The following is a 26,450-nucleotide window of genomic DNA, read 5'->3' as shown; positions in this document are numbered from 1 at the left end:
GACATTGTAAAGACCGCATTTCGTACTACATTTGGTCCTTACGAATACATTGTCATGCCTTTTGGCCTGACCAATGCACCAGCCACATTCAACCGCTTGATGGAGAAGCTGTTCAAGCCTCATCGAACCTTCACTGGAGTGTTCTTTGATGATATTATCATCTACTCTAGTTCATTGGAGGAACACAAGCAACATCTCTAGGTAATATTTCAAGTTTTAAGAGAGGATAAACTTTATGTTAATCGAAAGAAAAGTGATTTTTTCTTGCAAGAGATTCAGTATTTAGGTCACATTATCTCTCAAGATGGCATCCAAATGGATCCATCCAAGTTAGAGGTAATAAAAGGATGGCCTAAACCAAGGAATCTTCATGAACTAAGAAGCTTTATAGGTATGTGTGCATACTATAGACACTTCATAGAAAAGTTCTCACAAATTGCGGGACCATTACATGACCTAACAAAGAAAAGCGTTAGGTATACATGGTCTGCTAAGGAGAACAATGCTTTCAAAAAGCTTAAAGAAAAGCTTATCTCTCAACATGTGCTTACACTACCAGATCTCTCAAACCATTTGAGGTCCAATGTGATGCTTGTGGTGATTGCCTTGGAGCTGTTTTTCTCCAAGAAGGGCACGCCATAGGCTATGAGAGTCGAAGGCTCGACCCTGTTGAGCAAGCTCTAGGCATATACGAAAAGGAACTCCTTGCAGTTCTACATGCCTTAGACTCATGGAAGCACTATTTATTGGGGACTCCTTTCATTCTGTGAACAGATCACCAAAGTCTTAAGTACTTCATGACGCAGACCAAGATCTCCGACAAACAAATGAGGTAGGAAAATTTCCTTTCGCAATTTCATTTTCATATTGCGCACATTGCTGGCAAGCACAATCAAGTAGCCGATGCACTCTCAAGACGGCCGAGAGTGAATGCGGTTTCCATAGCAACTCACAATGATCTATCTTGAATGAGAGATGAGTACGCTATTGATCCCGACTTTAGAGATGTGATTTCAGCCCTGGCATTAGGGAAGAAAGAAGAACCATTCACTTTACAAGATGGTTATCTTCTCTATGGCAATAGACTATGCGTTACTAACTCACTACGTGAGAAAGTAATGTATGAATCTCATGCCCCACCTTATGCGGGGCATAGAGGCATTCAGTCTACCTTAAAGGGAATACAAACATATTTCTATTGGCCTACCATGAAAGTGAACATACAAGAGTATGTTTCCAAATGTGTGGTATGCCAAAAGACAAAATTTGATAGAGGGAAGCAACTTTGATTGCTTCAACCCTTGCCAATCCCTAATTCACCATGGGAGAGCATATCCATGGATTTTATCTTTGGATTGCCTAAGTCTATCCATGGGAATACGGGAATATGGACGATAGTCGACAGGTTCATTAAACAAGCTCATTTTATACTTGTCAAAAAGACTATCAAAGCCCATCAAATGGAAACCCTCTTCATTTCACAAATTTTCAAGTACCATGGCTTGCCAATGTCCATAGTGTCGGATAGAGATCCTAGTATGACCAGTAATTTCTGGAAGGGTCTCTTTGAGAATTTAGGTACAAGGCTAAACTTCTCTTCGGCCTATCATCCACAAACGGATGGCCAAAGTGAAATAGCTAACCTAACAATTCTCGATCTACTAAAAGCCTATGTAACGGAAGTAGATCAAATATCCCAATGGGAGAAGTACTTACCCTTAGTGGAGTATGCTTACAATAACACGGAGTATGCTTACAATAACACTGTACATACTTCCACGGGAAAAGCACCTTTCAAGGTAATTGAGGGAAGATCAAAAAGTCCCTTGCTACTTAAGGTACATGGGAAGATCTTCGCTGCAAATGAGTATAGCCGAGACCTACAAGAATCTTTTCAAAAGATTAAGGATGCTATCTCTATCTCACAGCAAAGGCAAAAGGCTGCTGCTGACAAGCACAAAAGAGCCCAACCCTTTAAAGAAAAAGATTGGGTCTTGTTAAAATTTCCAAACGCTCGATTAATGCACACGACAGGAAAGAATCCTACGGGCCACCAAAAGTACTATGCTAAACTAGCAAAAATGTACTATGGTCCCTTTCAGATTCTTAGGCCAATCAATGAGATGGCCTATCAACTCAAGTTGCCCAATCATTGGCTCACACACAATGCTTTCCATGTGAGCGTATTAAAGCCTTACAAAGGAGAGCCACCTCAAGAACCAACTATTGAAGACCCACCGGAGATCGAGGACCAAGAGGAGGTGGTGCAGCTCGAGTCCATTCTCCGACATGAAGACAAGGTACTAAGAGGCGGTAAGACTATCCGACGATATCTTATTAAGTTTAAGAATTATCCTTTTGAAGATGCTAGATGGATGCAAGGCATACAATTAAAGGATAACCTAAACCTTGTCAATGCTTACAATGCTTCGCAAGCGTAAGCAAATGTACAAAATGTTTTAAAAAAAATGAACAAAGTTTTTGTCTTATAAGACTCTTTTTTTTTATTTTGTGCACAAAAATGAAGTAGTATGCATGCTTAGATCAAGTTTGTGGAGACGACGTCTCCCAAACACCAAGTAGAGCTTGTCACTCTACTACGGAAGACTGATAGGACTGATGTGCAAACATGCTTGCGGCAGCCTCAGGCTCTCAAGCGCCAAATGGACTAGTCATCCATTATGGAATGATGTCGTAGGGTAACATAGGAATCCTCTACCCGCTAAGAAAAGGACTCATGAATATGCTTTATCTTCTCTACACCATAGTCGAGGATGACTATGATTTTAAGAGAGAGGTAATGTCATAATAATCAATATCTAATTCTCTTAAATGATTTTCTCATATTAAACTGATCATTTAATGTGGGGAAGTGCCAGGGGAGAAAAAGCTATAATATTGGTTAAGCTAGCAGACCGGCCACAGTAGGGATCCAAAGGAGGGAAAATAGGGATCCAAAGGGGGGGCCATCTACAAATGAGCCATGTGCAACAATGGGATAAAAAGACCCTAAGGTTCAGCCCATTAAGACTTCCAAAATGCTAAGGTTCCAAAATTCAAAGGTTGTGTCCAAAGGGTTAAAGCTTAGGGGGAATTGGATGCTTTGTGTGCTCTCCAAAGTCAATGCACATCCCTACATGGGAGGGGGCGAGCCCTTCTTGTAGGGGATGAGAGAGAAAGCCACACACACACACACAAGCCCCTTTACACAAAGGGAATTAGGGACACATGTCAGCTCCCCAGCCCAGATGCCCACAAGATGTGCCCAATTCCTATTGGATGACCCTTGAAGTGGACCAATGAGAATTAAGCTAGAGTAAATCTAGTTTAATTAATTTAAAAACATTTAATAAAAGAAACCAATAAGAATTAAGTCTCCTAGAAAACTATTGAGCAGTCTCCCAAAGGGTCCAATGAGCATTCAGGAGCCCCATGGCTTGCCTGATTCCTATTGGCCAGGAGGCAAAGGGGTCCAATGAGAGATAAGTTTAATTATTTAATTACCTCAAGCTCTCACAAAAGGGGAAAGGGGGAGACATGTCAAAAGGATATCACTTATGCTGCTTAATTGTAATTGGCTTGACTTGGGGAGGGCCAATGAGGCTGCAGGAAGAGCAAATAGCAAGGGGGCTCGCCCAAGAGAGAGGGGGGGCTGATTTTTGCTTGGCATTATCACACACACACTCACACAATCTCATGTGTGAAGAAAGAGAAGACTATCTCTTCCCAAGCTTTAATGCAGAACTCATCACCTACTCCAAGCTTGTGAGATAGAAGCCTACCTCAACACTCTCGTGGCATGTGGATGCAAATCCAACCAAGAGCCAAGATTCAATGCATGCTCATCTCCTCTACCAAGCTAATTACTAAGCTAAGCTATGCTAATATGAGTGATTATGTGAGGAGATGTACATCTTTCTCGTAAGATACTCCTTCTTCCTCTCAATCTACTCTCATACCCTACTAGCTCTCACCATCTTTGAAGGTGTGTGAGGTCTTGGGTCTGAGAACGGGGATAATTCAAGTTGTGTTTGTTAAGTGTTTAGCTTAGTGCATGAAGCTTCCATCTTCATTGCACTAGCTAGTCTTGAAGGAACACAAAGAATTGTATTGTACAATGTCTCTCTTGATGGGAGAAACCATAATACAAAGCCTTTTGGAGGGGGGACCGGCTCCATGCAAATCCGGTCCTCAACTATTGTCAATAGCTTAATTTCTCTCTTATTTGAAAGTATTGTTGATGCTATCTAACTAGGGGTTATGCTTTTTGTTGCTCTCTCCACCCAAGCACTCTTGTAATTATCATTAGTAATCTATTCTAATGAAATGCCCACTATGTTCATGCTAATTTCCGCTACACATAAGTTATTAGGCCATTAAATTTTACATTAAAAAAGGACTAGGTCTTCGTCTAGGGCTAAAGACCCAAGCCATTGTCAATGGTAAAGGTCTATTCCCTATTTTTTTCTTGTTTAGAGACTATGAATTCTATTAGACCTAGAGACTTGTGAAGGATCCCTTCCCACTTAGGTGTTGGTGAGGTTCGGGATGTCACAAGTGGTATTAGCGGTTAGTAAGGTCCTGAACCTAGGGGTAAAGGTTGACAAAATGAAGGTTTAATAAGTAATTTTGCAATTATAATTGTTGTATATTTGAAATGACAATTTCCCTATGAATACAGGAAAATGTCTTCCAAGCTTCGTGTTTGAGGATGCTTGCAAATCCAAAAAATTTCTATTTTGCAAGAGCATCATGCAATTACTAGACGAGATATGTTAGTGGGAAAAAAGCATTGGTTAAGGATACCTTAGCCCAAATTGTGGAAGTTATAGGGCCGAAATAGTTTTAGAAATTTCAAAAAAGTTGTCCCATTTCCACTGCAAAACAGGACTAGGTCTTTGTCTAGGGCTATAGACCCAAGCCATTTTCAATGGTAAAGGCTAGGTCTATATCCCTGGATTTTTCTTGTTTAGAGACTCTGACTTCTATTAGGCCTAGAGAGTCGTCAAGGATCCCTTCCCACTTGGGTGTCGATGGGGTTCAGGATGTCACAAGTGGTATTAGAGAATGAGGTTAGCAAGGGCCTGAACCTAGGGGGCAAGGTTGACAAAATGAAAGTTTAATAAGTAATTTTGCAATTATAATTGTAGTATAATTAAAATGAGTATTTCCCTATCAATACAGGAAAATTTCCACCAGGCTTACTGGAAGTTTATGATCTTCAATATCATGTTCGAGGCTGCTTGCAAATCGAATAAATTTCTATTTTGCAAGAGCATCATGCAATTACTAGATGAGATGTTTTCTCCTCCTCCTACCTGGGGAATCAGCTGGTCAAATTTTGGTGGAATTTTCTTCATTATGTGTGAAAGATAGAGGGATTGGCACTAAACTTGAAGAGACTCAAATGGGCCAAAACACTTCGACCCATCGAAGTTTACTTTTTCTACAAGACTCAAGATCAGGATCATACCATTACTATAGATGGGATAGAGGTGTCTCAGAACCAATGGGTATATAGTCAGGTAGCTAAAGTTATACACCCAGGTAGGATCAGACCCATGAGGGTAGGCCCTAAGTTTAGAGGACCAAAAGCTGTTATATTTTTGGATCCCCTACAAACCCACTAGTAGCTCAAAAGATTTTGGTAAAGGAGTGTTAGCATCTTCTACCTAGTATGAGTCAATGATTGTATTAACTCTTGTAAATGTCATGTTTTGTGTAAATCAATGGAATGATTATGTTGATTGTTGGATTTTTTTTTTCATTTAAGTATGAAAGTATATACATAGATTAGAAATTTGCATGACAAATAAATTATTCTTTAAAACTAAAAGAATTTAGTGAATTAAAATCCTAGGGCAATGCAAAAAGCCTTTAAACTCCCACCCAAGAGAAGAAACTACTATTAAAAACAGGTTCAACTCCTGACCTTCAAGGGAGAGGGACCTAACTTAGAACGTGGTGCCGAAGCATGGATGCCATGGATTACTATTCCTGGCGACGGTAGGAACTGCTTCAAAAAATCAGGTAATTCTGGGAATGTTTTGACTCACTCGAGATGCTAAACTTTGGTGGAAACAGTATTGTAGGGATAATCCTTCCATTAGTCCATCCTGGGAGAAAATAAAATAGGCAGTAAAATAAAGATATCTTCCTCCGGTACATCAAGCTATAAGAATGAATTAAATTTTTGTCCTCCAATAGTTAGGGCTTACTTTAGAAGAATAATACACCAAATATGTCTTTACGGTGCTATGCACCACCGATGACAACGGAACAACAGATTTCTCGCTTCTGCCAGGGCCTTAATAATCCTTTAAGTATACTCTTAGAATCTATGAGACCCACATCAATTCAAGATTCCCTTCTCGGAGCTAAACCTCTTGCGGCGGCTTAAGGAAAATCCCCTACAAGGAGCTATCATAACTACAACAACTTCAGAGGAAGGGCGAGAGGAAATTTCAGCCACCCAACAAAATCAACAAAGGGCAGTAATAGCTGCAGCAAATATAGAACATACTTTTAAAAATATCAGATATTACGGATGCAATTCAATGGGACACTATACAAGCAGATATCCTGAGGAACAAAACCCTAGAGTTTCTACTGGGGCTATTCCTCACTCTTAGTCAGTCCAAGGAAATAATCAAAGAGGAGGAAGAAATAGAGGATGAGGTAGAGAAAGAGGTAGAGGAGCTAGAGCCTATGCTGCAATGGGAGACCCAACCTTGATGAATGAAGGAGATGAAACAGCTACTCTTTTGTCCACTATTGATAACCGTTGAGCTCGGCAACAATATGCAGTCATCCAAACCACTACAACTAAACAAGGTGAACAATTTGAATTACTTATAGATTGTGGTAGCACACACTCTTTTCTCTCCCCTAAATGCTCAAGGAAGCTTAGATTAAACCAATACCCCACCAAGAAATTAGTGGTAGAACTAGCAAATGGGAAAGAGTTTCTATCTCAATTTACAGTCGGGATAGTAGAATTTGAACTGGGAGGAACCCTCACTTCATCTTACTTTTGAACCTTACCAGTAGGAATCTATGACGGTATTCTAGGAATGGATTGGTTAATCAAAAATCAAGCCCACATTCATTGTGATCAAGGGAACCTATCCTTCAAAAATCACATAGATGAAGAAACATTAGTACAAGGATCCAATGGGAAGCCTAAGGCTCATTTAGTTAAGGGTAGTCGCCCTTTGAAAGGGTTATGCAAGGGGCAACACATGTTTGTAGTAAAACTCAACAAGACTAATGATTCAAAGGACAACCCAATTCCAAAATGGCTTAAGGAGTTTTTGAATCTATTTTTGAAATATCTCTCAGAGTTTACCTCTCCCAAGGGACATAGATCATTATATATATATATATATTTATTTATTTATTTATATATATATATGTATATATCTATTTCTTTCTTTGTGTCACTTCTATATATATATATGTATATATATGTACATGTAGTAAACCAATTTCAAAGAGACCCTACATGTACAAAAGGTCACTCCCCTAAGCTATTAAATTGAAAGAACAGCTTGGCCAACTTATTGAACAAAGGATTCATATGACCTAGTATTTCACCTTGGGGAGCGCCTGTTCTTTTCCCAAAGAAGAAGGATGGATCTTTACGTCTCTTCATGGACTATAGGGGACTTAACTAGGTATCTTTAAAGAATAAGTATCCTATTCCTCACATTGATGAATTACTTGATAGATTACATGGGGCCAAGGTATTTAGAAAAATTGATCTCAGATCAGGCTACCATCAAATCTGGATTAAAGAAGCAGATATTTATAAAACCGCATTCAACACTCGATATAGGTATTAAGAGTTCATAGTGATACCTTTTGGTCTTACAAATGCTCCGGCTACTTTTAACCAACTCATGCAAGATATATTCAGATAATATCTGGATGATTTTGTATTTGATATTTTTCGATGATATATTGGTATACTACAAAGATGAAAAAGAGCATGAAGGCCATGTACATAAAGTACTTCATCTTCTACGCCAATAGCAATTGTATGCTAAGATGAGAAAATATGTGTTCTTTACTCCTGAAGTTAGCTATCTTGGGTTTATTATAAACCCTGAAGAAATCTTTGTATACCCCGCAAAGATTAAGGACATAATAGATTGGCCACAACCCAAGTCGGTTAATGAGACAAAATCTCACATCAACCCCTGTACACAAACTCCTTGACTTCACTCAAGAGTTCGAAGTAGTAACCGATACAAGCGGCCTTGCTATAGGAGGAGTCTTAAACCAAGAAGGCCGACCAATCGCCTTCACCTCTTGGAAATTGAGAATACATGAGCTGAATTATCCAAATCATGATCTGGAACTTCTAGCTCTCATCCATGCTCTCAAGCTCTGGAAGCACTATCTTCTAGGGGGAAAATTTCAGTTAATCACTGATCATCAAATTTTGAAGTGGATTTTCTCTCAAGCAACGCTCAACATGAGGCAAAAAAGATGGATAGAAATATTACAAGAGTATGATTTTGAAATAAAGTATAAACCAGGTAAGGAGAATGTGGTTGCTAATGCCCTTAGCCACAAGGTTTTTCTTGAGGACATTTCCACAGTCAACAACCCAATTCTAAACAAGGTTAATGAAGCCTCCCTAGAAGATGATGTTTATTTACAATTCCTATAGGTTATCAATCAAAAGGACCTAAAGGAGAAAGAGAAGGAAAAAATCAAGGACTATTCAATTGAAGATGGGCTTTTCTATTACAAGCACTGACTTTACATTACTAGGAGTTCAACTTTGAAGGAGTCGATCATTTATCAAGGACACAACCCTCCAATAGCCGGCCATCCTGGCTATGCAAAGATCCTTAATTCCATAAGGAAAAACTATTTTTGGCCAAGTATGAAAGGAGATATACTTTACTATATTAAGCAATGCCTTTCACGTCAAAGGATTAAGGCTAAACGGGTAATGATGCCAAGGAAACTTCAACCTCTTGACACTCCTCAAATGAAGTGGGAACTCACTAGCATGGACTTTGTAACAGGCCTTCCTACCATTCAAGGAGGTTATGATTCCATTATGGTGGTGATGGACATGCTGACCAAGGTGTCTCATTTGATGCCTGTGAAAACAACTTACAATGCGTTAGACATAAGCCGTCATTTTGTCAAAGAGATCTTTAGATTACACGGACTTCCAAAAAGAATAGTTAGTGAGGCAGAGATGCAAAATTTACTTCAAAGTTTTGGAAAGTTTTATTTGAAGCCTTAGGTACCCAGCTATGTTTCAATTCAGCCTATCATCCTCAGATTGACGGTCAGACAAAACGAGTGAATTAGGTTATTGAAGACATCCTTAGAGCTTATTGTAGTAGAGAACCCTAGAAATGGATACAATTTCTTTCTTTGGTGGAATTCGCCTATAATTATTCATTCCATAAAAGCATTGGGTGTCACCTTTTAATTCACTTTATGGGAATGGATATATATCACCCTTTCACTTTTCGGACCCCACGACAAGAGTAGAAGCTTCAAAACAAATGTTGGAAGAGATGGACGCTCAAACTAGATCCATACGAAAGGACATTCAAGCAGCTAAGGACCGCTAAAAACATTATGCTAATAAAACACGATCTGACCGGTGTTTCAAACAAGGGGATAAAGTATTCCTTCGAGTCCCCGGCCAAAGAGAAGCAATCTATCCTTGGGAAAATTCAAAAAACATAGCCCCATATATTGTGGACCTTATGAAGTGATAAAGGTAATCAGTGATCAAGCTTACAAACTAAAGCTGACTAAACACCTCATGGTCGATAATGTACTCTATATCAGTCTTCTACAACCTTATATACCAAACCCCAATCACACTCTAGACGACAAACAGATTGTGATGCAAAAACAAGGAATTCTTGAACTTCAACAAGATTGTATTCTCGATACTAGGGAAAGAAGTCTGCAAAACAGAGTAATCAGAGAGCATCTAGTAAAATGAAAGGACTACCCCACTGAAAATACCACATGGGAGGACAAAGTATCACTTATTAAAGATTTTCCCAATTTTGGTTGAGATGAGGACATCTCAATTCCTTAAGTTGGGGTGATTGAAAGGCTTTCAATTTTTGAAACCCTAGAAATTGTATAAAACCTAATCAAATTAATTTTTTTGTTAAGAAAGCAATGTAAAATTGTCCAACCATGGCAAATATTGGTATTTTTGGAACCATAATCATGACTCTACTATGGTTAGAAATTCTCAGAACTAAATTCAACAAAAACAAGCATAGTTATGGGTCCTGGAAGTTTTCACTATGGATTAAATTAATTAAATGAATTGTAAGGTTTTGGTAATCATACCTCAAAAGAATTTTATCATAAAAATTCCTAGATATTTATAGATAATTGCATATATTTTCAAAATTAATCATGAAAAGGGTAAGATAATAGCAAAAAATAATTTTTTTAAATCTTGGGAACTACAAGGGGTAGTAATGAGCTTGCCCAGGCTAGAATTAGCAGCAGATGGTGCTAGGGGAAGGCTGGGGCTGCCTTGATGTGCAAGTAACTTCCAGGAGTAGCCTATGAATCCTAAAAACCTATAAATAGGCTCGCCTCTCTTCACAAAAGAAGGTAGACTTGGAGTCCTGTCCATTCTCTCTCACCTAGAGAGAACTCTACTAAAAAATCACTAGACAGCAAAAACTCTAGCTGATTATCCATGGTAATTAGCTTAATCTCTTTTTAATTAACAAAATTATGCTAATTTACCTCTATTTTCTTAATTAATCTAATTAATTAAGAAGATTAATCCTCTTGATATTATAAACTACTCTCTTAACTCTTAATATTCTGTGGATTACTTAGATTAATATTAGGACATCTCAATTCCTTAAGTTGGGGTGATTGTAAGGTTTCTAGTTTCTAAAACCTTAGAAATTGTATAAAGCCTAATCAAGTTAATGTGTTTGTTAAGAAAGCAATGTAGAATTTTCCAACCGTTGAAAATATTGGTATTTTTGGAACCATAATTAGGACTTTACTATGGTTAGAAATTTTCAAAACTGAATTTTCATAAAAACTAGCATAGTTATGGGCCCTGGAAGTTTTCACTGTGGATCAAATTAATTATAAATTATAAGGTTTTAGTAATCATTATTGCAAAAGAGTTTTATCATAAAAATTTCTAGATATTTATAGATAATTGCAGATATTTTCAAAATTAATCATGAAAACGGTTAGATAATAGCAAAAAATCGATTTTGTGTATCCGGGGGTCTATGTGGGCCAGTAATGAACTTGCCCAGGCTGGAATAAGCAGCACATGGCGCTAAGGGAAGGTTGGGGGCTGCCTTGATGTACAAGTAGCTGCCAAAAGCAGTCTATGAATCCTCAAAACCTATAAATAGGCCCCCTCTCTTTACAAAAAAACCAGACCTGGAGTTTTGGCCACCTCTTTCTCACCTAGAGAGAAATTTACTCAAAAAAAACTGGAGAGAAAAAACTCTAGATGATTATAAATCGTAACTAGTCTAATCGCTTTTTAATTAGCAAAATTATGTTATTTTATCTCTATTTTCTTAATTAATCTAATTAATTAAGAAGATTAATCCTTTTTATGTTATAAGATACTCTCTTAACTCTTAATATTTTGTTGATTACTTAGATTAAGATTAGGGATATTAATCAAATTAAATATCATGCTATATTAAGACTAAAATTAATCTTTTTGATCTTAAGCTAAAGATAATTATACTAATTAAATTTAGATTAGTACAAGATAATTATTAAAGCTTGATTAGACTATCAAAAAAACCTTTTAATATTTTGATTAGTTGTTCTATTTAATTAGGCAAAAATAGTTGTTTCTAATCAAAAAATTGATGGAAAACCTATTTATTTAGCTCAAAAATTCTTATGTTCAGTATTATAGCTAGAAAATATTGTAGAAAACACGAGATAAATTACTTATAATAGATAATTCATCTAAGTATTTAATTAAGCTAAAATTAGTTATTTGTAGCCATATATTAAAGAGGGAAATTAGTTGATAATATCAAAGATAGAAATAAATATATAATATCAAAGATAGAAATAAATGTTAAAAAGTTGAGATAATTAGTGAATGCACAAAAAAATATTTTATCTAACTAATTAGACCAAAATTGTATGTTTTTGAGCATAAAGTAAAGGGGGGAATTAGTTAACACTAGAATGGTAACAGGACACTTTTATTTCCTTGGACACTTTTGTGTCCTGTTAAGTGACCATTTTGTTTGAATTATTTAAAGAGTATGAAAATGAATTTCTAGGTGATATGTATCCACAAAGTTGCCTTATGAGTTGAAAAAAACTTAGCATTTTTTTTTGAGTATCGATCTCACCATTACCCTTACTCTTGCACAACATTTTTGAACCTAAACTGTGTGAAAAAACGGGTCCTGTTTTTGGCTTTTTTTCAATTTTTGGCAACTATACCACTCTAAACTTCATGTTTGTGACGTTTAGATGGCTAGAGGTTAGGCCTTCATAGTTCTCAACATGTTTTGATGCTTGTAGGGAGAGCTAAGTGTTAAAATTGAAAGTTATGACCAATTTATAAGAATTGCATAATCCTCTTTTTTGGCCAAAATTAGCACTTTTATGAATTTTTTGCTGGCTTTCTTGATATCCAAATTCAATTTTGATTGTGTAAGTGTAATGTATAACATAAATCTAAACTTCCTTGAGTTTTGGGGGACCTAATATGCTATATAGCATAGTATATGATGATGGTTGAGTTTTTTGATTGCTGAAGACTACGATACATTTTAGAGTAGCAAGTATAACTTTCTCAATATTGCTAGTTTCTTAGGCCAATTGTATGTATTTCGTAGGTAGTAACCATATCTAATCATAGACTACAAACTTGGCTAGATATTGAGTAGTTTCTATGGGTTTCTAGAGGTCATAATGCTAAACCCAGTTTTTTCATGTTTGTTGTATTTAGCATTTTATCATTGCCCCCAAGGTTCCAATTGTAAGAGATCCATAATCCTTTTGACATGCTCCATGGCTCCTTTTGAATCCAAATGCCCAAAGGGAACTAAGAAAACATGTATATAGTATTTGTATTGAGCGTGACTATAGAAACTTTGATGATTGGTCTGCAGAATGGCAAAAATGCAACTTTTTTGTACCTTTTTTTTTTGCCCAAAAAAAAATATTAGTGACGTAAAAGCAACCATATGTTTTGGTCACAAACCCATTGAAGTTAACGCGGCATTTTATCTCATGTCCTACAAAAATCCCCACTCTTATTTTTATGCAATCAACCGTAAGAAATTGCTGTTTTGGGCAAAATACACTGGTCCATCAACTTTGGAGCCTTGTAGTGACCAAGGGATGAGAAAAATTACAAGTTTCTCATTTTTTCCATATGTAGTAGTTATTGAACTATAAGCTAATGAAAGGATTTTTCAAAATGAGTGGATCTACTATGGTTTTGGAAATTGTTCCCAAAACTCTGAAAGGACACATTTATGTCTTGTTAGGTTACCATTCTAGTGTTAAACTATTGAATAAAATATACAAAATGTCTATCAAAGATAAAAATTAATGTTTGGAAGCCGGAATAATTAGGGCATGCACAAGAAATTAGTTTATCCAATGAACTAGACCAAAATTGTTTGTTTTTTAACATAAATTAAAGAGATAAATTATTTAAATTACTTAGATAACTATATAGTAATTATCAAAGGTAGAAGTCACTAATAGAAACCCGTGATAGATAGGTCATGTACAAATAGTTAGTTTAGATAGTTATCTTAGCTAATTTAATCTGATTTTAGTTGTAAATTTGAAAAGGAAACTAATTTATATAGCTACATAGTAATTACCAGAGAGGGAAAGCCACATTAGAAAGTTGGAATAATTATCTTAACTATAGATAACTAGTTTAGCTAATTACCTTTACTAATATGACCTAGTTTTGTCTACAATTTAAGAAGGAAAATTAGCAATTAATTTATATAATTACATGGTCATTACCAGAGATGGAAAAAAACATTGAAAAGTTGAAATATTACCTTAAACTAGAATAACTAGTTTAGCTAATTATCTTAGCTAATATTGTTTTATTTTGACTGTAAATTGAGATTAAAAGTTAGCAAGATAATTACCAAAATTATAATACATCAAAATATACCTATAATAAATATTCCACAAGTAGATAGGTAATCCATAAATTACTAGAGCCAAATTTGGGTATTTTTGAAGAGAATTTAAATAGGAAAATTAGTAAAACATCTTTGATAATTATGGGAGCACAATAATACTATTAGGAAGTTGAGGAAAAAATATCTCACCCAGATATTTACTTAGTCCAAAAAAGTCCCTATTTTTGGATAAAAGAAATAAGAGAGATTATTCGATTAATTCTCTAATCGATTAAGTATCCTTTTATAAGGCTACCACTATGGCTCCAAAGAGGACCCGAGTAAATCCTCAGTCTGATGATGAAGATACAACGCACAAAAGGACTAGGGCATCCTATGACCATGAGGTTGGGCCTAGTGAGGAGAGTCTTCAGGCGTCAGTGCAACAGCAAGCTGGCTGACTAATCCCAGGTGGGTTTCCATTTAAGTTCTTTTTTAAGTTAACATCCAATACCTCAGGAGTATGTAAGAATCAGAAAAGTAATAATTGACCGAAAATGGAAGGTAACTTCTAAGAAACCAGTAAGCATTGTTTGTAATTAGGAAAGAATTGTTTCGGCTAAGACTGGTTGACCTAGGAAAAAATGTTTGATCATCCTTAAAACAAATTGTCTCAAGACACCTCTCATTCCTTGGAATATCTTACTCCACGTCATGAGTGATGATGGCGAGTCAGCCATGGATGAGTCGGTTACCTCCTTGTACGTGGAGTCTTTATCCCGTGCATGTCTGTGTTTGTGCATACTACTTAGGATATCGTTTTTATCTTAGAGGAACCGCCCAGTTGTATGGGAAACTGGTTTGTGTGTGGGCACCCAAACTTTGGGTGATGTCTTTTCCACACCAGCTTTTATAAATAAGGAATGGATTTATCACCCCTATATAGGTGTTCTTGAGACAAGCCACAATTGGTCAGAGTTACTTCAGATTGACTGTACCTTGTCTTAAGTCTAAAGATGTCAATTTACTAAAGGAATGTTTTCAATACTACTTTCAAGGACTGTTTTAATGAAATTTGGCTATGAAGGATAAAAGGAATCATTATTTTAATTGTAATAAGAACGTGCTAGTAATTAAATAGAACAAAGTATCATGTGTGAGTGCGGGGTGGTAAGTGGGGATTGACTAAGGTTGTCAATCATCGATGGGTGGACCTGATTAGTCAGGTAACTATCCCTTCCTGTGCACTAAAAACGACTAGAAAACTTCTCCACTTGGAAGAGGACTCCACTAGCGGCTGTGTCTTCACATATGTTAGGGGAAAAAAAACTGGTTAAGGATACCTTAGCCTGAATTGTGGAGGTTATAGGGACAAAATAGTTTTAGAAATTTCAAAAACGTTGTCCCATTTCCATTGTGAAACACGACTAGCGTCGTCTAGGGATATAGACCTAAGCCATTGTCAATGGTAACGGTCTATTCCCTGGATTTTTCTTATTTAGAGACTCTGACTTCTATTAGACCTAGAGACCTATCAAGGATCCCTTCCCACTTGGGTGTCGGTGGCGTTCAGGATCTCACAATGTGAAGAACAAGGGGGTTTGGATCCCTCAAGAAAGCACCCAAGTAGATGGAGGCACCATCCCCCCTTGCTTGGTGGTGCTTTGGCGCCCAAAGCTAAAAGAAAAGGGAAAGAGATTTTGAGCAAAGGAAAGGTGCATGGTGATTGTGGCACTAGCTCTACTTTGAAAGCTCCTCCACACGTGTCTCAAGGACACTTCAAACTTGAGGATGAGCATATTCTTGACATGGTGGATGAGTTAGTTACACACGAAGCCAGCATGTGCGAGGAGGATTGTAGGTCTTACCCGAAATGGAGGGCACATGAAATGGAGGATTGGTTGCTATAGAGTGCCCAAACACCACTTTAAGATGGTGCATACTACTCGGTGCTCCGAGCATTGTTGGAGGTCCTCAACTTGTAGGAAAAATTTTGTTGGAGAAATGCAAGTATAGATGCACTTCTCAGGTAAGTTATTTTTCAATTTTTTGTAAATTGAACTCTCTTGTTGATTCCCCTTGTATTTGTACTTTTTTTTGGTCTCATTGTAGTTTGATGGGAAAAAATCTTCCTAAAGATCACACCATGCCTTTGGATCGTCAAAGAGCAAGGTTGTATGTCATTGTACTTGGCATGGAGTATGAGTGCATCCATGTATGCATCCACATTTGCATGCTATATTGCAACAAACATGCACATGCTACCTCATGTCCTATTTACAGAGAAGCATCCTACAAGACCGGTGTGAGCACGACTCACCTACCTTGAAAGGTATTGAGACATTTTCCACTTCTCAGTGCATGTTTAAAATTAGGTCTACAATGGATCTTCTCACATGGCACAAAACCCAATGTTCAAATGATGTGATGATGTGTCTTCCTAACAATTCAATTGCATGGAGGCACATTGAGACTCATTGGGCCGAGTTTGAACTAGAGCCTTGATACTTGAGGCTTGGGCTGGTAAGTGACAATGTCAATCCCTTTGGCACCAAGTCTACATGTTAGCAGCAAGCTAACCCATGTAACTTTTTTGGGAGTTTTATTGTAAAAACACTTATTCTTTTGATAAATCATGAATAAACATCATATTAGAGAGTTTGAGACTTTACAGACAATTTGGGAATCACCAATGTCTTGAAGATTGGCCACATGGACAAATCTCAAACTATTTTTGAAGGCCAAAGCCTTCCACAAGATAGTACTTGAAAAGCTCTTCCGAGCCATTCTCTCAAAACTTTGGCTAGTATTTGGCCATGTGGTCAAATCTTGAGCTTCTTTTGAAAGTGGGAATTGGGAAATCACCAATTCACTAATATGGTGTTAATATTGTAGCTCCTATTTTTTAGATGGATATTGTAATCGATGAGCCGGGGCTATAAACTTCCAGATTGTATCAACTTATCCTTAGTTAGAGCTCCCAGATTATCAGTTTTTGACCAAAGAAACATTGGCTAAGGTATAAATCCCAATTTTTGTAAGCTATTTTCAAGTTTTTGGATAATAGAAACACAATGTGAGCTAACGGCGCTCACTTATTTGTATCTTATTCTTCCTACTCCCTTCTCGGTTGTCACATTGCTGTGCCGTTTGTTGAGTTGCAAGTGCAGGTAAGAGCTCTATGCATTGACATAAACATTTCATGGTAAACTATAGCTTTTGGTGTCACCTGCCCGCAACCTAATTTCATCATAAGTAGGAATTTAAGCTAAAAAATCACAAAGTAAGCATAGGCGGGGTATTGGGGCATCATTGCTAAGGATGCATTTGGGGTCAAAACGAATAGGTCAAAAACTCACTGTTGTTAATAATTGTGATTTTTTCACTTCATCAAAAGTGAGGTTTGAGACCGTAAGAATATGTGCTTAGGTATTATATACTTGTCCTAGAAGTTTCGTAACATTTGAATGTTGCTTGATGTTGTAATGGTCATGTTTTGTCTATCAACTAGTGACTAGCTTTTGGTGACTTTGGTCATTTGAGTGTAGCTTGTGTTAGATGCAAGTTGTCTATTTCTTTACAAGAGATTGACACCCACTTGAAGCCTCTATGCACTAGTCGAGTCAGCTTCATCCCATGGATTGACAATTATGTTTGTGGTTCTCACTATGTATGCAATAAGATAGGATTGAGGTAAGAAACCGGCCGTCCTGCATTTGGTGCCGTTTTCGGGGATTGAATAGACCTGAACTAGGGAAAAACAAGAGTGTCTTGTGTAGTTATCTTTTAACTTCCTCTAGGCTCACCTAGACTTAAATCTTTCTCTTTAAAACCGCATAGCTTAAGATTGTCCTATTTTGTTGTGTAGAGGTAGCTTGGATGTAGATTGTACTTGTGGTTGATAAGTACCTTGTAGGATTTTAGGATTAGGTTAGGATTTTGAAAATGATTGATGACAAGACAAGTCTTGAGATCAAGACTCAAAAAAACATTAAAAAAAAGAGAACAAGTGTTTGTGGACATTGTCCACAACCCCATTGCAATAGGACCTAGGAGTATTGTAAATAGAATCGGAGGTGGGATCTTAGAACATTGCTCACTCTAAAAGAATCAATTGTGAGTTGTTTATGTGAAGTTGCAGAATTTCAGCTCTACGTCTTGAAACGTACGACACCAAAATGCTGTCAACCACTGAATCCGGTTGGATATTATGCTCTAAAAGTTGTATGAACCAGTGGGTAAGCTAAGGTAAGCTAAATTTTCAAGAGTTTTCAAAAACTCAAATTATTCACTTTTTCTTGAGATTTTAGGCCAAATTAAGTTTTGACTTGACTAAGAGACTTAAAGCAGGTCATAAAAAGACTGTCTAGTAAAAAAATTGCAATAATTGTTCATTTAGGCCAAAAGTAAATAATCATGATTATTTGCTTTCAACTCAAAATTGACGAAGGTTGATACTAGAGACTCTATGCATGCTTACCAACATCTTTTGTAAAGGCTCATAGAATCTGGATCATAAAATATACCAAAACCTTGAGAAAAAACTGAAATCAGTACTGATTGTCGAGAACTTGATGGTGACTTGGTAGATCGTGCTCAAACTTAGTGAAAATTGACTCAGAGACGTAGATTTAAGTGTTAAACAAGTGTATATGGTCAAATGACCAACAATATGCAAAAAATTATCAAAAGTAAATAATCGTAATTATTTACTTTTGCCCTATTTTTCAACTTTTTTGACCACCTAGGCATACCACAAGTTTTAGAATGTTGTATTGAGCACATATATCAAATTTGGTAAGATTTGAATCATTAAAGTGGAAATTGTGTCCAGATTTTGAAAACTCAATCTATAGACACATAAATGTTGACAAATTGAACAGAATTTATCCAAACTTGGTGAAACTTGGCTAGGGAGTGTAAGTTGAGTTGCTTAATTAGCTCCTATCGAAATTTCGGCAAAAAACTACAAAAATTTACCAAAAGTAAATAATCACGATTATTTACATCTGCTTTAGAATTGAACATTTTTACAAAATTGAGTATACCACAAGGTCAAGCATATCAAGTAGACTCCAAAAATCAAATTTAGTAAAATTTAGATCATCAAAGTGAGGTGTAACACTAGAATGGTAGCATGACACTTTTATGTCCTTGGACACTTTTGTGTCCTGTTAAGTGACCATTTTGCTTGAATTATTTGAAGAGTATAAAAATGAATTTCTAGGTGCTATATATCCACAAAGTTGCCTTATGAGCTGAAAAAACTTAGCATTTTTTTTTGAGTATCGATCTCACCATTAACCTTACTCTTGCACAACATTTTTGAACCTAAACTGTGTGAAAAAATGGGTCCGGTTTTTGGCTTTTTTTCAATTTTTGGCAACTATACTACTCTAAACTTCATGTTTGTGACGTTTTGATGGCTAGAGGTTAGGCCTTCATAGTTCTTAACATGTTTTGATGCTTGTAGGGAGAGCTAAGTGTTAAAATTGAAAGTCATGACCAATTTACAAGAATTGCATAATCCTGTTTTTTGGGCAAAATTAGCACTTTTATGATTTTTTTGGTGTCTTTCTTGATATCCAAATTCAATTTTGATTGTGTAAGTGTAATGTATAACATAAAGCTAATCTTCCTTGAGTTTTGGGGGACCTAATATGCTATATAGCATAGTATATGATGATGGTTGCGTTTTTTGATTGTTGTTGAAGAATACGATACATTTTAGAGTAGCAAGTATAACTTTCTCAATAGTGCTAGTTTCTTAGGCCAATTGTGTGTATTTTGTAGGTAGTAACCATATCTAATCATAGACTACAAACTTGGCTAGATAATGAGTAGTTTCTATGGGTTTTTAGAGGTCATAATGCTAAACCCAATTTTTTCATGTTTGCTGTATTTAGCACTTTATCATGGCCCCCAAGGTTCCAATTGTAAGAGATCCATTATCGTTTTGACATTCTCCATGGATCTTTTGAATTCAAAGGCCCAAAGGGAACTAAGAAAACATGTATATAGTATCTGTATTGAGCGTGACTATAGAAACTTTGATGATAGATCCGCAGAATGGCAAAAATGCAACTTTTTTGTACCTATTTTGTTGCCCAAAACAAAATTAGTGAGGTAAAACCAACCATATGTTTTGGTCATGAACCCATTGAAGTTAATAGGGCATTTTATCTCATGTCCTACAAAAATCTCCACTCTTATTTATATGCAATCAACCGTAAGAAATTGCTGTTTTAGGCAAAATGCAATGGTCCATCAACTTTGGAGGCTTGTAGTGACCAAGGGATGAGAAAAATTATAAGTTTCTCAATTTTTCCATATGTAGTAGTCATTGAACTATAAGCTCATAAAAGGATTTTTCAAAATGAGTGCATCTACTATGGTTTTGGAAATTTTTCCCAAAACCCTGAAAGGACACTTTTATGTCCTGTTAGGTTACCATTCTAGTGTTAAGCCAAATTCTTAAAATCAGAGTCTACAAACTCTAAACAATTGATAACTTGGATAAATCTTGTTCAAATTCAGTGAAACTTGTCCAGAGACCACAACAAGGTGAATACCTGGCAAAACAAGCCTAAAAGTATAAAAATTGAGAAAAGTAAATAATCACAATTATTTACTACTGAGACCCAGAGACAAGATCTTTGACTTTTGAGCTTGTACAGTATTAGAAAAACATAATACAAGGCCACTAGTCAAGTTTGGGTTCCATCGGGTCCAAATCAGTACATGTTAGCTCAAATTCCAGATTGCAAATTAGTCCTTTAGCTCTTTGTAGGGGTTTAAATTTGAACGTCTCATTTGCTGACTCACTTAGCTCAGATTGAAGTGATATACATAGACCAATCTCAATAGTTAGCAAAGACTTGTACACTCTTTGTGAAAAATTGCTAACTTGGTTAAAACTGACATAAGAATCAGGTTGCACACAAAAAATTGAGAGCTTGACAGGAATTGCAATCGAGTAAAGTGAAAAAATGGATAACAAGTCAATCTGATAGTAAGTACTCTATCCAGGGTTTAACCAGTCTACATGAAGCTTAGATATGGTTTGAGGTCAACTAAAATCCCAAGGGTGCCGAAGTAATAAAGCTAAGTGTGGGAACTGGAAAAACATAGAGAAGAGCAGAAAAAGTGTGGAGAGAAGAGGAGGAACAGCTGCAACTATGTTTTTGCTCATTTTGGAGCCTGTTTTGGCTGTAAATTGCTCATCCCAGGTCGGATTTGAGCACTTTGACATTACAGACTGGGGTTTTGGGCCGTTCCAAACGCGATGACACTATCCATTTTTCCAAATTCCTCACTATTTTTCTAATGTTTTGGCTGTGTAAGTTTCTCCTATGAGTGAAGCTTCTACTCCAGCTTATTTTACCCATATTGTGTGAGCTACTTGTCCCATTGGTGTTGAGCCAAGCTCATTTGTATCTAAACATAAAAAATTCTCCTCTTTTGAGTTGAGTTTTTTGGGTGTCTGTGTGTGTATATGTCTCTCTATGTGGAGTGGGCAAGTGGATAGTCTCTCTCCTCTCACTCCATAGGTGTGTTCCCTGTCTCGGCCAGGTGGGTTGTGTAAGCAGAGTGGTGCCCCATAGTGTGTGTGTGTATATCATTCCAAGAGTGTGTGTCGGGTCATTATAGAGGCATTGTGTGTGTTTTCATCCCGCCCACATTCGGATCTTCTTCAAGTACCTTCTGTTTTGAGCTTCAAGCTTCGAGATTTAGGATTACACGTTGCAGACTACAGGTTATAGGTTAGAGGGATAGGTACAGGTACATGTGATTCACACAGGTACAGGTACCTAGAGTACAATGATATACTAGCAGTGGTGCCACTTGCAGTTGTTGTGGGTATGCATCATTTGGCGCCTATTTGAGCGCATTGTCTACTGGATTGTAAGTTACTTGTGGAAACTGCCATTGTATGCCTCTGTGGAGCCATATTTGGTTTTATTTGGCAGTCCCAACCATTTCTAAGACTTGGTCTATAAGAGAGTCATTTCTAAGACTTGACTATACGCGATTTGCATTAGCCTTCGTGTGAGGGTCGATAGCGTGAGGTTTTATTGAGCTGGGGGATTCTCAAAGGTGGAGATCCTTTCGGTGATACAGATAGCTGGAGCACCCTTATCATGACCTCACCATAGGCTATGTATTAGTGATTCCTACTTGATGCTCGGGTTCTATTGTTGGCAGTTTATGCATACATATACAGTCTATATTTTGGGTTCTCACTACTGTACTTCTAGGGAAACTCTGCCAAAATTTTTCCAAATTGTGATGGCTGGTTTTTGGTCTTTTGAGCCATTTATGCTATTATGTTGCTGAAATTTTGGCAAAATCAGCGGATAAGTAAGGTGTGCCTTCTTGGGAGCTTCATGGTTGACTTTAATGGGGATGATCAAAATGGCCCTCAATTCACTCCTTTTCATTTAACTCAAAGAATCCAGATAAATGTTCATGTGTCCAGGAAGATTTTTTCCCAGCAACGCATAGTCTTTATGTTCGGGCCAAAAAGATTAAGAGAGATCCTGGAATGTCCTTTGCTTGTTGTAATTCCGATGATTAACTATGAAAACTCATTTGATGTGCATGTGTTTTTACTTATATAAAGCTTGAGCACCATTGAAGTTTCTAGGGATTGAGTCAGTCAAAAATTTTGGGATCTTGCACGTGTGTTCGAAGGGGTTTTCAAAGCATTGTAACTTGGGTAGCCATGGCTTTCTCTTATCCGGAGTTTCATGGAAGAAGTGATGAAGATGTGGAAGACTTTTTGGAAAAGATGGAGGTTGCCTGCATTAGCAACCAGATTCATGACCCAGCGCAGATGTTACGTATTCTCCAGTGATGCACGAGTTTGGTCCAAAGCATTTGAAGAGGAGTTGCGTGGGGCTGATCCACCCGTAAGGTTGAGTTGGGACAATCTACGGCATGGGTTGGAAGTGGAGTTTGTGAAGATAGAAGATCCTGACAAAGTGTGGCAAGAAGTAGAGGCTTTAGTGCAAAAGGAAGGTGAGCCAGTAGATGCATACATACATAAGCTCTCATTGGCATGGGAGCGGATGTGCAAGGCTTTAGCACCACAGGTACCCCCACGTGACATGATGAAGAAGGATAGGTTCTTCGCTGGTGTTTGGGAGAATATACGTTGGAGAGTGGAGCTAATGAAGCCTAGGACATATGAAGATGCACTAGAGGTAGCAAGGAACAAAGAGTGAAAGCTAAGGAAAATGAGCCAGTTAGGGGTAGAGTCTTTGCCCATGAGGTCTGAGTTTCAACCTATAGACTCTTTGCATGGTCACATGCCAGGGGTTCCTCATGAACCACTGGTTGCGGTTACTCCTTAGGTTATGCCAGCAGTGGTCACTACAGCAGTGCAAGATGATGGGCTAAGGCAAGACATGAGGCAAGTGGTAGATTTAATGAAGAATCTCAACCTAAACATGTTAGGTCAAGTGGGAAATAATCGAGGTCGAGGGAGGTTTGCAAATCAGCCAGGAGGTGAAGAAAGGCCTAGGAATGGTGTTGGACAAAGCAATGGTAGGTTCTGGAGGTAGACGCCCACCTGTTATAATTGTGGATAGTTAGGCCACATCAGCCCGCAATGTGATAAGCCACCAAGAATGAGGAGAGACATGTATCCATTGCCAAGACAGGTGCTAACTAGGTCAAATGATTATGGCATCGAAATTAAGGGAGATGAAGGAACCAGTGGATTAACCAAGAGGAAAAGGGAAAGACAAAAGTGTTAAGTGTAGTCACCTTGGAGAAGGCATCAAAGCTAGAGGATACATTAGTGATGCCTATTGGGAAGAGGACCATAGAGGACAAGGAAGAGAGAAGTGCCCCAGGTCCTAATAAGAAGAAGGGAAAGATCCATGAAGGCGAGGATGTCAAAGCCAAGAGGAAAAGGAGAGCAGGTTTCATGTTTCAGATTTTCCACTAGGGGATGGGCAATTAAGTTATTACTTGAAGGAGGATCTGACAAGCAGGAAGGCAGATGTTACTTTTGGGCAGCTTATAGAGATGGTGCCAAAGCTAAAGCGGCAGTGGAAGAGGATGGTTAACCCAATGGAGAAAGAGCAGAGAGAGGTTCAGTAAAGGTGTTGGAGATGGATGAGCTACTAGACATTTGTCCAATAGTAGATGTGTGGCATAAAAGAAAAAATATGGGACAAGGTTATGTGGATGGTGGAGCCTAGATATGGGTCATAACACACTCATGCATTGAGAAGATGGGTCTTACAGTGACAGGGGTGTCAGGCTTTCGGATCAGATTGACAAACCATATATCAAAAAGTAAAATGTTTGGGTGTTGTAAAGAGCTTAGAAGTGGAGGCATATGATGCAAAGTCAATGGTTGATTTTCATGTGATGCCAGCAGGGTTGGGAGCATATGCTATTATACTAGGCAGACCATGGTTACGTGCAGTGGGAGCTGTTCAAGATTGGCGATGTGGTACGATTAGCCTCTATGGAAAGACAGGTGCCAAGAAGCTTTATAATATGAACACAAGGAAGGGATTGGAGGAGCTTTATGAGGATGAGGATGAGTCTAGTGATGAAGACTATTCCACAGTGGCTGATGAGGATAGTGATAGTACTACCAACAGTGATGAGGATGCTGATGTTGCATTTCTTTTGATGGACAAATAAATTCAGGAGGATGGTTTAGCTGCATTTGCGAATGAGGTTGAAGATGAAATTGAAGGGCCTTATGAAGTGATTGAATGACTGATGCAAACGAAGGTTGAATTGTCAAAGAAGCAAGAATTGATGACACAAATGATCAGTGAAGACCTCTCAGCTATGGAGAAGGAGATATATTGGCACATGCATGTCTATGCCAGAGTAATTGATGGTTTTCTTGGTGCAATGTTGATATATGGAATCTCTATAGGTGGAACCTTGATTAAGCTTTTGATGCAAGGAATGCCAAGTGTTTTTGTGTGGGATCCAGGCGGTGAGTCTCATATCTCTTGTTGTTGCTGCTAAGCATGAATGCTCTAACAGGCTAGGGGATGGGCAAATTATGTCAGGCGTTTTTTCAAGCAAGGGATTGCGGATATGTATATGCACATGCATGGTGCATCGAATAAAGGATTTCCCATTTTCCATAGCCAGGTGGTTATGTGGGGCCCACATGTGTACAGGTAGGACACGGTGTACATAGCGCATCAATTTTCACTATCACCAGTACCAGTGTGTTTTTTCTATAATAATGAGGAGTTGCTAGCGCGTCAAAATTCTCGAGCAATCTATCCGCGGGCTGATGAAATGAGGTAAGAAGATGCGTCAGATGGCATCTAGTGGCGTCTGGAGGTGGAATGGGGTCAATACCTGCACGTGGATGCGTACGGACACAACGTGGGTGTTTTCTTGTGATAATTATGCAGAAAGGTCATCATGAGGACCATATTTTGGATCCACTTCATGTGGTTGTGGGATGTATCATTGAAAAAATCTGAGTGCCAGGTGTGCGGATGATGCAAAAAGGTGACAACTATGCACTACGAGGTCAGTTTTTGGCCTGTTCCGGGTTCGTTTGAGGTCAACTAAAAGGCCAAGGGTGCCCAAGTAATAAAGCTAAGTGTGGGAACTGCAGAAAAATAGAGAAGAGGAGGAACAGCCGCAACTGTGTTTTTGCTCATTTTGGAGCCTATTTTGGCCGTAAACTGCTCATCCGAGGTCGGATTTAAGCACTTTGACATTGTAGACTGTGGTTTTGGGCCGTTCCAGACGTGTTGGCGCTTTCCATTTTGCCAAATTCCTCACTGTTTTTCTGATGTTTTGGCTTTGTAAGTTTCTCCTATGAGCGAAGCTTCTACTCCAGTTTGTGATTGTATCTGGCTTATTTTACCCATATTGTGTGAGTTACTTGTCCCATTGGTGTTGGCCCAAGATCATTTGTATCTAAACATCATAAATTATCCTCTTTTGAGCTGAGTTTTATGGGTGTGTGTGTGTGTGTATGTCTCTCTGTGTGGAGTGGGCAAGTGGATAGTCTCTCTCCTCTCACTCCATAGGTGTGTTCCCTATCTCGGCTAGGTGGGTTGTGTAAGCCAAGTGGGGCCCCATAGTGTGTGTGTGTATATCATTCCAAGAGTGTGTGTCGGGTCATTATAGAGGCGTTGTGTGTGTTTTCATCCCACCCACACCATAATGATGACCTCATCTATGGTTTCCCATTCATTAGGTTCTACCTGGGGCTGCTTAGAAGTTTTAGAAGATTTGGTTTGCGGCCTTTTTGACGATGCAACGGATTTTGCTTGTGGTCTTGTAGCTAGTTCAAGTGATTCTTCTTGAGGCTTCATG

The sequence above is a fragment of the Adiantum capillus-veneris genome, chromosome 4 (genome assembly GCF_014529385.1).
Source record: "Adiantum capillus-veneris isolate H3 chromosome 4, ASM1452938v2, whole genome shotgun sequence".
NCBI classification, from domain to species: domain Eukaryota; kingdom Viridiplantae; phylum Streptophyta; class Polypodiopsida; order Polypodiales; family Pteridaceae; genus Adiantum; species Adiantum capillus-veneris.
The sequence above is the reverse complement of the archived record's forward strand: the minus strand, read 5'-3'. Positions refer to the sequence as shown.